Below are 14,288 nucleotides of genomic sequence, written 5' to 3' on the forward strand. Positions count from 1 at the left end.
TCCCTCCAGATGGCAGGAAGGTGCCTGCGAGTCACCTCTGCTAGAATTCCCAGCGTGAAGCGAATCCCAAGTCACAGTGAGGCATCTGAAGTAACCACACACACCCCACAGTCCGGGAATTCACTCTGAAGTCGCCACACACGGAAGAGACCACCCACGTTTCACAAGCCACTGCTGGCCGGACCCAGGTCCTATTAACCTGCAACCTGCCCGGAGCCCAGCCTAATGGCCCCAGGGCCCGCAAAGGCCCTGTCCTTTCAGCAGATGGAATTCCACAGCAGACAGGGCGTTCCCTTTCTGAGCCCTGTGTCACCTTCCAGATGATTCAGAACGTGTGAGACACGGAAAAGTGGCAGCTGGAGCATCACCATCACACTGTCATCTTCCAGGTGGAAAACTCCAGCTGACGGGTTAACCAGCCTCGCTCTGTCTCCTGCCGTGCCCAGGAGGCACCTCCGCTCTGGGACCACTGCTAAGGAGCGGGTTAGGAATGAAGCAGGAACAGAGGCAGAGAGAGGGGTCTCTAGCCAGGAGGTCTACCCTCCCCATCCATGGGAACCAAAATTAACTGAAAAATCTACATGACATTCTGAACATTCTTAAACCACATACACGAGGCCACCAGCTCCACCACCCCGCCACTAGGGTCGTGCCAACCTGCCCCTGTGGAGGACGGTATCTCGGCCCAGAATGACTGGGCCCAGAATGACTGGGCACAGGGGCAAGGCACCTTCCTCAGCATCGGCCTCAGTTACACCAGGTGCCCGGCCAGGGAAAGGCCTCTGAGCGCTGCACACATTCGCCACCTGGCGCATGCTGGGCACCCTCGTCCAGCAACAAAGGACACGGGGATGCGATGTAGGGATGGAATAGAGGGCACCCCAAATGTGGTTCTAGAACAGCGCCAACCGGAGGAAAGGACTTGGTTTTCTAACATCTCAGGACCCTTTTTGGTAAGATGCACATGATTTTAAAGGCTGAGTAAATGTGAATAATTGTGCTGCACTCATCTCTTTTCTGACCATCGGACTTACTCAGCTGATAGAAAATAGGGGTGTGTGCACACATCAAACGTCCCCGTTCTGTTGAGGATGTCAAAGCTTGGAGGCCTCGCTTCCTGCTGAGCTGGACCTGGAGCACGGCCATCTGGCTGGGCCATCTGCCCCAGGAACAACCACTCCTCCTTGGGCGCCCCCTTCTAAGACCAACCCGAGGCCTGGGCGAGGTGCCAGGCCTCCTCGTGAGCATGTAGTCCCACGAGAGACACAGGGTCAGGCCTTCCTCATCCAGTGGGTCCCTGATGACAGCCGCGTCCAAGGAGGTCCACCGGACTCCTGCTATCCTCATGTCATGGGACGTGGAGCAGGAAATCATAGGGGGCAAATGTCCACCTGTGGAGGGTCCGGCAGGTGGGTCCGTTGGGTCCCTCGGGGTGGGCTGCTGCCCCCTGGGGTGGGAGTGTGCGCCTGGTGGGCTGGCCTCAGACAAAAGTGGCTTGGTCCCCGGTCCTGGGAATAGGTGCTTCCCTTGTCTGCAAAGCTGGCTGTGGGCCAGGCCTCACCCAGGCACTTCTGCTTTCCCTGTGACCACAGAGAAGGACGTGGTCTAGACAGATCCTCCTGGGCAGTGTGGGCACCACTTCCCATGAAGGTACTTCCTTATGCTCCCAGCGGTGACGGATTCAGGACACTGCCACCCCCACTGCCACAGCTGCCCTCTGGGCTCTACACTCGGTGCCACCAGTCAGGTCCCTGCTGGGGACATCTGAGTCACTGCATGTTGGACACAGCGAGGGACTCAGGCAGGCCTGTGAGCACCTGCTGAGGGCCAAGTCCAGGCACAGATATGGGGGCCGGGCATACCTGCAGCCACCCAGGTGGGCGCTGGGCAGCAGAGCAGACAGTGGGAATCCTGGGCCAGACTCCAGGCACGCCTCTCAGAGCTGCACACATGTCAACCCGGTAAATCCTCAGAGCCCCTGAGGACTTGGCCCTTCATTTCAGACAGGAGGAAACTGAGACACAGACAGCTCTCAGCCCTGTCCGGCCGTCCACCTCTACCAGGACGGCACTCTCCCCTGCAATGGGACCCTGACAGCACTCACACCAGCCCTTCCTCTAGGTGTGGGGTGATGGGCGCCCCCAGGGAGGAAGTGCTCCCAGAAGAGCAGAAAATGAGCTCCAACTCTGGGCTGGCTGTGGGGATACCAGGAAAAGCAGAATTCTCATCCTGACCTTTGACCTTGTCAGCGGCCAATGGGGCTTCCCTCAGGGCTGGCTTGGCCCGGCCCTGCCTACCTTCCATCAGCCCCCTGGCGTCCTTCTCAGCCTCCGGGTGCCTCAAAGCCACCCAAAGCCCTGGGTCTGGAAATTGATAAGGAGGGGCAGGGAGGGGCCCCTGGGTAGAAGTCATTCATCTCAGGCCCAGGAAGCAGCGCAAGCCAGGGCACCGACAGCCAAGGTGGCCCCAGCTCCTTCCGCAGCAATGGTCACCAGGCACCTGACCACCTGACGCAGGTCTGGAGGCAGCTCCCCCTACCCACCAGGGGCCCCACAGCCAGCAGCCACACCATCTCCCCCTGGTTACCTCTAATCTTAGCGTCACTCGTCACCTGTGAGAAGCCAAGCAGATGCAAGGGGTAGCGCTGACTTCCCCATTATCACTGCAAGAGCCTTCCCAGGGCGGGGCCAGGAACGGAGTGAGTCAGGCCACCTATGACCCCAGGAATACACTGCTGTCTCACAGGGATTCTTCCTTCCAGCAACCGTGTTCATCATCAGATATTCGCAGATAAGAGTACAAAGGGCTGGAAACTTTCAGAAGCCACATCTGTGTCGAGCAGTGGGGTCAAGCGTCTGAAACCCACCGTCTCACCCCAGGCCTGCTCCCCATGTCACCTCGCCACTCCTCAGGGCTGGAAAGCAGAAATTTCCCCACTCCCACGTCGGAGACCCTGACCTAGCTGGATCACATCACGTTAGTAAACACATCTGCCTAACTGGGCTTATTTAAATCCAGTTTCTCATCAAAATCTCAACTTGTTCCAAGTTAGGAGCCCAGCGGACACTTTGTAAAGGACGGTTCTGGCCAAGGACGGCGGCTGCCTCTCAATCTCCAGGCCATCCACATGTCCCCACCTCCAGGAGATGCCTTTCCCCAGGGCAATCCGGGAAGCACGCCCTTTCCAAATAAATGCACTTTGCTAACTAGGTCAGGCAGGAGTGCACACTACCCATCGTTTCTTGCTAGCTTAAAAAAAAGGCGTAAGAGTGAAATGAAATAATTCACACAAACTGCAGCCTGCACAGTGAATGAAGAGGGACTACTTTCATGCTCAGAAGAATGTGGTTTCTGTTCAATGTCAAGCTGTTTCAGACGGGACATTCTGCTAGACGGGACAAACTCAACTGACAATACAACCTCATTAAAAATTCTATAACTACAACCAAAGGGGAGCGGGAGATGGGAGGAATTGGGAAACGGGGATTGACATGTATACACTATTCATAGTATGTATAAAATAGATAACTAATGAGAACCTACTGTATAGCACAGGGAACTCTACTCAGTGCTCTGTGGTGACCTGAATGGGAAGGAAATCCAAAAAAGAGGGGATATATGTATACATATAGGTGATTCACTTTGCTGTACGGTAGAAACTAACACAACATTGTAAAACAGCTATACTCCAATAAAAATTAATTTAAAAATAAACAAATAAATAAGAACTATGTTAACAACAACAACAACAAAAACACAACTCCATAACTACAACACTTTGGAAAAGACATTTCCGAAGTTGCTGCTTCACCCTGACCTGTGGTCAGAGGGGGGCACCCAGTGGGTGGCTCTGCAGGAGGCTGCCCAGGACAGGCTTCAGGCTTGGGATGGCAACCACACCCAAAGCATCCACGGGTGACAGAAGTTTCTAGAAACATTTCAGCCACAGGGAGGGGATTACTCAGAGGCGAGGACATACATAACAAGGCTCTCCCAACTTGCAGACCAGAAACTTGAAGCTTCTGCTCCAGCTTGCCCAGCCCAGCCCTACCCCGGCCCCCTACCCTGCGAGGTCCCTGGGGCATCTCTCTGCTCTCTCCAAAAACCAGGAGAGCCACGCTGGGTAACCCCCCTCCCTTCCTCCCGCTCATGCACGGAACCCACCGTCAGTGGATTACAAGCCCCTCAGTCTTCAGTAGGAAACAACTTCCTGGAGGTGCCTGCTGCCAGGCTGCCAAGCCTCCCCCCACACCCCGACCCTGGCAGGAGCTGGCACCTGGCCAGCAGCACAGCCCGTGGACCACGTCTTTCCAGGCCAAGGGGACCTGCAACAGTTATTGCTCACTGGTGAGGGCGGAGCTGGGCCTGGCTTTCTGGAGGAGTCTAACAAGCTCTGCCACGCTTCTTTCCTCGGACTCAGCAATCCTACAAGTTCAAAAGGATGCCAGCCCAGGAATCTTTACCTCCATGTCACTTTAACGAAAATAAAAATGTATAATCTAAATGTACACTCATCAGGAACTGGCTAAATAAATAATATTATAGCACGCTCTGCCATCAAGTTAATGCTTGTTGACAAACACGGATGAACACAATACATTATTAAATGCAAAGAGGAGACGATAAAACAGCACTTAAATGTAAGCTTATTCATGTAAAAAACTAGCCAGGAAAGCTCACGCCCAGAAGGGTGTGGGCATCACTATTCTAAGCGCTCGCTGGAGCTCAGTCCCTGATCCCAACAGGGCAGCATTACCTGCCTTTGCAGGGGAGCTCTCTGGGGCCAACTGCACCTGATCTTGCAGCCCAGGGCACCAGGCAAGCTGGCCATGATCGCCTGTCGGAGGCGGAGAGGGGGCAGGTGCGGGAGGTGCTCAGTTCTGGGCAGGGGACTTCTGGGGCATCTTTAAATATTTTCTTTAGACTTTTCTGTATCTCCTCATTTTTTTACATTAGGAAATGCATTTTTCAGTACTTTTCTTACAAAACTATCATGTCATTTCCAAACAACAGCAGCTTCTCCAGATTCTTTCAGTCTGTTTGCCCATAGGCCACCCCACAGCGAAGGGGAAGGTGGCCCCGAGTCCCCCCAAGAGTGCAGTCCTGCCATCCTCACAGCCGCATTCGAGGACTTCCAGTCCTCAGCCAGACCAGATCCGCACTTTCAAATCCCCAGCACGACTCTAGTTACCCGTGTCTCCATGTCCCAGTCACACCACATTCCCCTCTGCATCTGGGCTGCCCTGCCCCATCAAGTCTGACCCGTCCATTTACCCAACAAGAGAGACGTAAATTAGTCCGGGTGCTGGGCCCAGCTGCCTGGGTTTGAGCTCTGCGTCCCCTTACCAGCTGTGTGACCCAGGCCAGCTATTTAACCCCTCAGCCCCTCGGATTCTGAGCTGTAAGACAGAGCTGGCCTCAAAAAGTACGTGGGTTATTATGACAGCACTTGGCACGACAGACAGTAACCACTAATGTCACAGATGATATTAAAATCTACCACGGAATGGCCTGGGCCGTTTGCTAAGCCTTTAACAAGATCATCACACTGTAGCTGCCGAATCCTGCTAAGGGCAGCAGCCATAAAAAACCAATTCTGCCGGGACTTCCCTGGTTGCACAGTGGATAAGACTCCACCTGCTAATGCAGGGGACACGGGTTCGATCCCTGATCCAGGAAGATCCCACATGCCTCGGAGCAATGAAGCCTGTACGCCACAACTACTGAAGCCCGTGCACCTAGAGCCAGTGCTCCGCAACAAGAGAAGCCACTGCAATGATAAGCCCTCGGACTGCAACAAAGAGTAGTAGCCCCCGCTCGCCGCAACTGGAGAAAGCCCACACGCAGCAACGCAGACCCAACGCAGCCAAAAATAAATAAATTAATTAATTAAAAAAAAAAAAAAACACACACACCAACTCTGCCAAGTTTCACGTTTTGCTCTTTCGACAACAACTTTTCCCCAAAGAAACTGATCAGAGAGGGAAAGAGCTTTGTCCTTGGCGTCTGAGGAAATCCACCTCTTCTGCACACCTCCAAGCAGCACTGACCTCAGCCTGTGACTCTCATGTCCTATCCTAAAAGATGTCACCCTGCAGGGTGGCACCTGCTTACCGGAGGACATCTTGGGACAGGTGTTGCTGACGAGAGCAGCTGCCTCATGCAGTGACCTAACATTCATACTCCACAGCAGAAAGAGTAAGAAGACCCGTGGAAGGGAGGAGGGCACTTGGGTTGCCCAGAGCCAACCTGTGAAAGCCAAGGCCAGGAGAGGCATCCCCTGGCCTTGCCGGCGCACCAGAGTGAGGCTCACACGGGGACAGCGGGAGCAGTGCCCACAGCTCCAGGCGCCTCAGACACCTGCACTGGCTCTCATGGTTTGTTGGGAAAGAGACTTTGCCTCGGTAGGGTCTGGGAAATGTTTCTGATACAGTCTTTACCTGAAAGGGGATGATATCAACAGTACCTCTGGCGGAAAGTGTAACCATTTCCAAAAGCTTGTTCCTGCATTAAATCCACCTCCCCGCAACACACAGCCGAGAGCACAGCCAAATCCCACCCCAGAGAGGGCACTCCCACCAAAACCCAAGTTCACAGAGTCCAGGGGTACGGCATCCTGCACACCCAACCCAGCAAGAACGGGTAGGGTAGGGAGGGGGGTGCTGGCGTAATACTCAGACCTTCTAACTTTCAGGAAATTATACAGAACAAGCCAAAAACAGCCATAAAGGAAATGAATCCACTGGCCTGGCTGGCACAAAGCTAATCGAGAGCCACACAGATGCTTCTCGAAACCAGTAGCCCTATTGAGGGGCTAAGACACTAAATCCCACAGAAACATATAAGCTGGAAAAGATGCGTCCCAGGTCCCAAGCCACAGCAGAAGAAGGGGCTTGAATCTAAAGTCCAACTGGGGTAGTTTGTTGAATTAAAAGGTCGCATAGGGCTTCCCTGGTGACGCAGTGGTTGAGAGTCCGCCTGCCGATGCAAGGGACATGGGTTCGTACCCCGGTCTGGGAAGATCCTACATGCCGCGGAGCAGCTGGGCCCGTGAGCCACGGCCACTGAGCCTGCGTGTCTGGAACCTGTGCTCCGCAACGCGAGAGGCCACAACAGTGAGAGGCCCATGTACCCCCCCCCCAAAAAAAAAAAGGTCACATAAGCTAAACTGTGTCACTGGAGAGGACACAAAGAAGGTCTGTGACAGGGCATAATCCAACCAGAGGGAGGGCCGGGGGCACCAAGGCACCCAGAGCCAGGCTGCTGGGCCCTGCACCTTAAACCAGCAGCAGCACGGACAGCACCGAGGAGGGGGTTGGCTGCGGGGTCCTGCTCACTTCTCCTGCTGGGTACCTGGGAAGGCACTCCTCCTGCCCTGTTCACACTGTCCTCTGTCCTCTCTGTACTGCATGCCTGGGGCCCATGGCTGCTCGCCTGGCCCTGAACGCATGAGTGCCTCATGTACAGTGCACGCTCGGTCAGGTCCCTGGGCAGGAAGAGACGCTGGACCAGGGATGACTGATCCTGCCCCCGAGCAGGGGGCTCCTTCTCAGTGCAGCTGAGGTCAGGGCAGAGTGCCAGCACACTTCCTGCTCCCACCGTCCAAGTCCCCCAAGACACACCACCTCCTCCTTCCCTCCTGTTGTTAAATCCTACTGCCCTTTGCAAGCCAGCAGGACTTCCAGCTGCTTCTGAGCTGCTCTAAACCCCTGCAGCACCTGCAGTCTAGAAGGTGATGCAAAGCTCCATGCCAGGCCAGCAGTAGCAGCAGCGGAGTCCACGGGCACATTCACGGCCCCCCAACAGCATTCCAAGTTTACACAAGCTGTGTCTGCTTAAGCCCTCTAGGTACTTCTTACCTAAAGTTTGAATACCACTGGTCTACATGACACAATTTCACACTAGATTTTACATTTTCTTTGCTGGTCAATAATGATTTCATTTGTCTTGTCTCCATAAGTGATTGTGAAGCTCCTCTTAGCACAAAACCGCATCTTAACGGACCTACATTGGTTTCCTATGGCTGCTGTAAAACAATACCACAAACTTGGTGACTTAAAACAGCATAAATTTATTATCCCAACTGTTCTGGAGGTCAGAAGTCTGACATGGGACTCACTGGGCTAGAATTCAAGAGCTGGCTGCATTCCTTCTGGAGGTTCTGTGAAGAATTGTTACCTTGCCTTTTACAGCTTCCAAAGGCCTCCTGCATTCCTTGGCTGGTGGCCCATTCCTCTACCTTAAAGCTAGTGAAGAGCACAGGCCAAAGAGCCCACTTGAGCATAAGGATTATTTTGAGCTGAAGGCAACTGAGAACAGCAGATACAAGAAAAGCTCCCCGCCCTCCCCCATTTGCCTAAAAGCAGGACATAAATTCTCTCTGTAAAAGTGTACCGGAGATGACACTGAGATGAGTCTGCATAATTAACCTTACTCAACATCCTTTATCTACCATATGCTTCCTAGTCACCTTCCCACAATTTACTATCCCTAGGGACCCAACCCCCCTTTCCTTCGTCTTGTCACTTCAAAATGTATTGCCCTTTGTTAAAGTAATATATAAGACCCAAGTTTAACTGCTTCTTTGGGTTTTTACTTCTTTTGTGTGAAGTCCCTGTGCATATAACAATATTAAATTTTGTATGCCTTTCGCCCCTTTAATCTGCTGTCAGTTTAATTCACAGGCCCCAATCACCAAACCTAAGAGCAGAGGAAAAGTTCTTCCTCCCCTATGCCAGCAGCACAGCATCTTCTCTCTTCTCTGCCCTTCTGACTCTCTTATTACGATCCTGTGATTACATTGAGGGCCTACCCAGATAAACCAGGATAATCTCCCTATCTCAAGATCCTTAACTTAAATCACATCTGCAAAGTCCCTTTACCCTGTAAGGCAACACAGTCACTCCAGGGACTAGAATGTGGACGTGTTTAGGGACCTGCAGACCCCCTAGCAGAGCCCTACTGCCATTCAGTAATGTGGCCCTACAAGGGCACAACTCCTAATTTTTCTCATAGAAAAAAATAAGGTTTTTAGGTGGTCTCCCAATTTCTTGATAGTGAAAAGTAATTAAGATTTACTTTTTTAATACTGGGAAGTCCAAACAAGACCCATCTGCCTTTGAGGGCTGAGTTAGCCAGCTGGCCTGAGAGCTAAGAGTCCACGTAGGTGCCGTGTTGGATGGGGGCCGCTGAGAGGGGAGAATGCCACTCCTGCACATCCTCCATGAGGTCAGACAGCGTTGGAGATGCCAACACAGAAATCCAGGCTAGGAAAAGTCAGGATGAGGGCAATTGTAAAGTAGCATGTATTTTAAGAATGCTGGTTGAATAAAAATGCAAATGATTGTTAATAGGAACTAGAAAATAAGAAGGAAACCACACATTCCAAGGTAATCTTGACTTGATGAGTCATTCAGATGCAAATTTTATCCCAATTTTGGAAGGATTTACAAACACCCCCATTCACAGCCCTATTCCTATGTTAATTCTAATCTCAGAACTCTCCCTCCACAGTTCCCAGCCTGGGCACTTTCCCGCCACTGTCTCTTTTTATGAGGCCCTTAAGCACAGGCAGCTTTTTCAAGCTGGCACGGCGGAGTTTCTGGTGTGTCTCTGGCCACCCCACCCCGTTCCGGACCCCCAGGGACAGAGCCCTCCCCAATTCTCGGACTTTCACACACTTGAGTCCGACTGGACTCAAGGCCCATGGCCTTCATCGGCTTCTTACCAAGCACATATGAAAGGGAGAAACCAAGAGACCTAAGCAATCCAAACAATAAAGGGAGGTGACAAACGACTCCCTGCCCCATATCCACATCTGCTGTGACACATCCACAGGGACCTGAATCAGCTGCCCAAGTAAAGGACCCAGGAGCCTCTCCTGGCCAGCAGAGCACCTGCCCTGCATCACAGCCTCAGCCCTGGACGCCTGCTGACCTACTGCATGGACAGATGGACTTCTCACAGACAAACTCCTCCAGTCCTCTAGAAGAGTGACTGGTCATTCAGGCCCTGGTCACTCGGGTGGGGGGATAGAAGGACACCTGCCTGCTTACTCAGCCCGCTCCCATTCAACTGATCTGTGAGAAGTGGGAAAACAAAACCCCATCGGCACGAATAGTAAGAAGATGCTGGGATGCACTAAGTACGCAGCCTCACTGTACACATCTCCTCGTCAATGAAATGGGGATGACTGGAACTCATCCCAATTATTGAGAGGATTAAACAAGGTGCCACATGTCAGGCACTCAGAACTAAAAAACCAAACTCTGATTTTTATACATTCTTCTACCCGGTAGTTTATAGATCCTCCTGGATTCTTCTAGTAGGAAATAACAAATCATACCATCTGGAAAAAAGAAAGGAAGAAAAGAAAATGCTGAGCCTCTTGGCAGCAAACCCTAAAGAGCCAAGCCCCTGCTGCCAGGCCCGGCGGCCTCCCCTCTCCCGGGGCCACACTTGCCGCCGGCTCCCTGACCCCACCCTGGCCACGGGCAGGATGGCGCTCAGGATGCGGTCTGGCCTGGCCGCCCCATCCTCATGGGGAGCTCTGTTGCCCAGGGCGTCTGTGCCGACACCTGGGTCTCCAGGGTGCAGCCCGGGTGGGGCCACAGGGACGGGCCACGGGCAGCTGGGCCCACTGGGGCCACGACAAGGCGCCGTTCAGCAGCGGGACAAGGCCCCGCAGTGAGCCTCCCTCGGGCCATGGAACACGCTTGCCCCATTCTTGTCCCTTTCAATGGTCGGCTGTGCTCCATCGATGTGGGCCCGATTGTTCTCCTGTGTGGGCTCATTCAGGGGGGCGGGCAGGGCCAGCCCAGGCCGAGGGAGGAGGAGGCAGGAGCTCCTGTCCCCAAGAAGAAAGGCCCTTAGAGCCCTGCAGGGAGGGGGGGAGGGGTCCTGCCGAGGGCGCGCCCCTCGGTGCCCAGGGATCACACAGGCCTGGCCACGCAGTCACTGAGGGCCTCTGGGATCTGGGGCGAGAATGGGAAGCTGCCCTTCTTCCTGGCTCCCCTGCAGGGCCCCGGGCAAGCCCCTCAGCCCCTCCAAGAGTCAGTGTCCAGCCTTGAAAACAGGGAGAGTCGTGGCATCTGGTCATGTGGTGGCTGCAAGGTGGCAACGAGGGTGAATGGGGACGTGGTGTGTGCAGAGCACCTCTGCACCGCTGGCCAAAAACCAATGCGGGAAGAAGTGCTGGTAAAGGAGCGCCTCTTCTGTCTCCTGACCACTGCCCATCGGCACATCCTCCCATGAGCGGGCCTGGGACCGCCACCCCGTCTGTGGGGTTGGCTGGGCGGGGGCACACGAGCACCAGTGTGGCACTGGCCGTCCCCCGCGGGGGCTGGAAGGGGGCACAGCGTGGGGATGGTGGTGCCCACACATGGTCGTGAACAAACGCGAGGAGATGGGCAGACATCGCAGGCTCAGCCTCCCAGATACGGCTTCCAACCGGCACCCAGCACCACACCAACCTCCCCCTTCCCCAAAATGCAGCACCTGCACCTCTGCTGCTGCCATGAGCAACTCTGGGCTCCATGAGGGGAGGACACGGGCCTGGGACACAGCGGTATCTGGTGACAGCAGGCGCCAACCCACATGTGCTGCCTGCAACAGGCACAGACTCTGGTGTCTACCTCTGGTTATGCGGCCACCAGGACAGAGGACTGGCTGACAAGTCCTGGGCTGAAGGAAGCTGGGTCGTGATGTGGGCAGACACAGATGACTGCCATGCACACTGGGTGTCTGAGCCTCAGCCATAAGCTGGATTGGGACTGGCCGCACCCATCTGACGGACGGAGCTACACTGTATGAGAGGTCCATGCCCTGCCCCAGCAGGACAGTAACTTGCTCTGTCCCAGACCTCAACTCTAAAATCCCTTAAACACAGCAACCAGGTCCATCCCACCTGCTGAAACAAACAGCGCCCAGGCAGCTGCCAGCACGATGGCCTCTGCCCTTTCTAACTGGATGGTTCCTAATGAGCCACAGAGGCAGTGGGAGGGGGTCAGTCTGCGCCAGATGCAGGAAGACTGTGACAAGGGGCGGTGATGCAGACTCTGCAGGGAGCAGCCCCACCTGACCCAGGCACCCGTCCCGTGACCTCTCACACCTTCCTCTCCCTCAGAGCCTTTGGTGACAACGCCCTGACCTGCAGGCTTGGAGACAAGATGCAGGAGAAGCAGGAGGGCCACAGCTGTGGTGGGCTCTGGGAACGCCACGCCCTGGGATGGCTTGGGGTCGACTTCCAGAGCCTCCCAGGGCCTTGTGATGGTTCCCATCAAAAGTCCAAGAAGACATGCTCCGTGACTTGGTCGATGGAGCCAGGTGACTGTGACCCTCAGCTAGTGACAGAGCTGGGCTCATGAAATTCGGGAAAATATTAATCTATCCCATCATGAGTTAAAAGCTGCTCCAGTCAAACCAGCATTATGAAAACACTTTATTTTGTTCATGAGAAACACGAACGTTTCTGGCTTTAAAGATATTTTGAGGCAATGGACTGAAATATTCTTTATACTCATTGACTAGAATTATATATAACTTATGTATTGTAGTCTGCGACATGCTTTACAATTTTAGAATATTTTCATAGACTTATAATATATGAGCTATATGTTTTTAAAAAACAGAGTTTCTTTGAATCCTTTAAGGTCTGCTTGCTGCGAGTCAAAACCACTCTGGTCTGTAAATTGCCTACGAAGATGATTAGCTCTGAAGGCAATTTTCTTAAAGTAGCAGTAACATTAAAAGAAACACTTGGGGGCTTCCCTGGTGGCGCAGTGGTTAAGAATCCGCCTGCCAATGCAGGAGACACGGGTTCGATCCCTGGTCCGGGAAGATAGCACATGCCACAGAGCAACTAAGCCCGAGCGCCACAACTACTGAGCCTGCGCTCTACAGCCCATGAGCCACAACTACTGAGCCCGTGCACCGCAACTACTGAAGTCCGCATGTCCTATAGACTGCGCTCGGTAACAAGAGAAGCCACAGCAACGAGAAGGCTGTGCACCACAACGAAGAGGAGCACCCGCTCCCTGCAACTAGAGAAAGCCCGCATGCAGCAACGAAGACCCAACGCAGCCAAAAAAAATTAATTAATTTTAAAAAATTTAAAAAAATAAAATCTGTATCTTAAAAAAAAGGAAACACTTGAGGAAACACTTTTCTTCTGTGATTAAAGAGTTCACAAAAAAATTAAGGTACCAAACAAGAGGCTAAGAGTTTCAAACAGCAGCCTTTGCCTTCCGCAAATAACGAGATGCAAAATTTAATTCCGCTTCCACTGAAAAGGTGCTCCTCTGATCAGCACTAGCTCAGCAGACCAATCTCAAGATCTCTGCAGCCCACTCAGGCCCCAGAGTGTATCAACAGGTCGATTCAATTTATGGTAAACAGCAAGAGAAGTGTCTATTTTTATAAACCTATTTACAGGTACTTGCACCTTTACAAAAAGTTAGCAAAGAACCAAATGCACAAACTTAGGTCAAATGAAAACCAGCTGACTTATGTTCAAGCTCACCACATCTTAGCATCAATTTGAAGCATGAATACAACCTTATTTGGCTCAAGAATGCTCCGTATAATAATTCTGCAGTCAGTGCATGGCCTTGGTCACAGCCAAGAGCCAGCTAGGGTGAGCAAAAGCGCCAGGGACAAACCAGTCTGCCTTCTGTCTCACCAAGAACAGTCCAGACAGACAATGGAGGCCCAGTGGTCATCACCTGCCCTCTGACCTGATCCTCCCTGTGTGGGTCACCCAGGACATGGAGCTTCTCTCCTAGAGCCCCTCACCTGTACACACCCTACACACTGCTGTTCCCAGCCACGCTGACCCCTTTGGCCCCGTCCTCTGCTCGGGCACCTTCCACATATCAGCCACTCAGGGCATCCTCCACACCCTTCAAATGTGGCCCAATACCCTCTGGGTAACATGTCCCTGATTTTCCAGAAAAAAGGAGGCCACGATGGACAGACCATCATGGGGGCTCTCAGGGGGTCTGCCTGGTGGACATGCCATCTTGGGTACTCTCAGGAGGGTCTGTGCAATGGACAGGTCACCCTGGGGACTTTCAGGGGTATGAGTGGTGGATGAGCCATCATCCAGTTGGGGGAAACATGCGTTTCCAGGCAGACAACCCAAAGGTGCTGAGGCGAGAGCCCAGCACATCAGGGCCAAAGCCAGAAGAGAGATGCGGCCAGAATGCTGATAACATAAGGGTGACCCTGGGCTCTGGTCTGGGGCCAGGCTGTGTCAGGATGCCCCCACCACGAGAAGGGGGCAAAGGGAG

The 14,288-nt window shown here is 53.3% G+C and overlaps 1 protein-coding gene across 5 annotated transcripts in view; it reads right to left on the reverse strand.

Annotated features, from left to right (window-relative positions):
• Positions 1-14,288, reverse strand: part of SEMA4D (semaphorin 4D) — a 118,710-nt gene that overhangs the window by 57,880 nt on the left and 46,542 nt on the right. The gene's annotated exons all lie outside the window — the stretch shown is intronic.

Source organism: Globicephala melas, chromosome 6, assembly GCF_963455315.2.
Source record: "Globicephala melas chromosome 6, mGloMel1.2, whole genome shotgun sequence".
Classification (NCBI taxonomy): Eukaryota; Metazoa; Chordata; class Mammalia; order Artiodactyla; family Delphinidae; genus Globicephala; species Globicephala melas.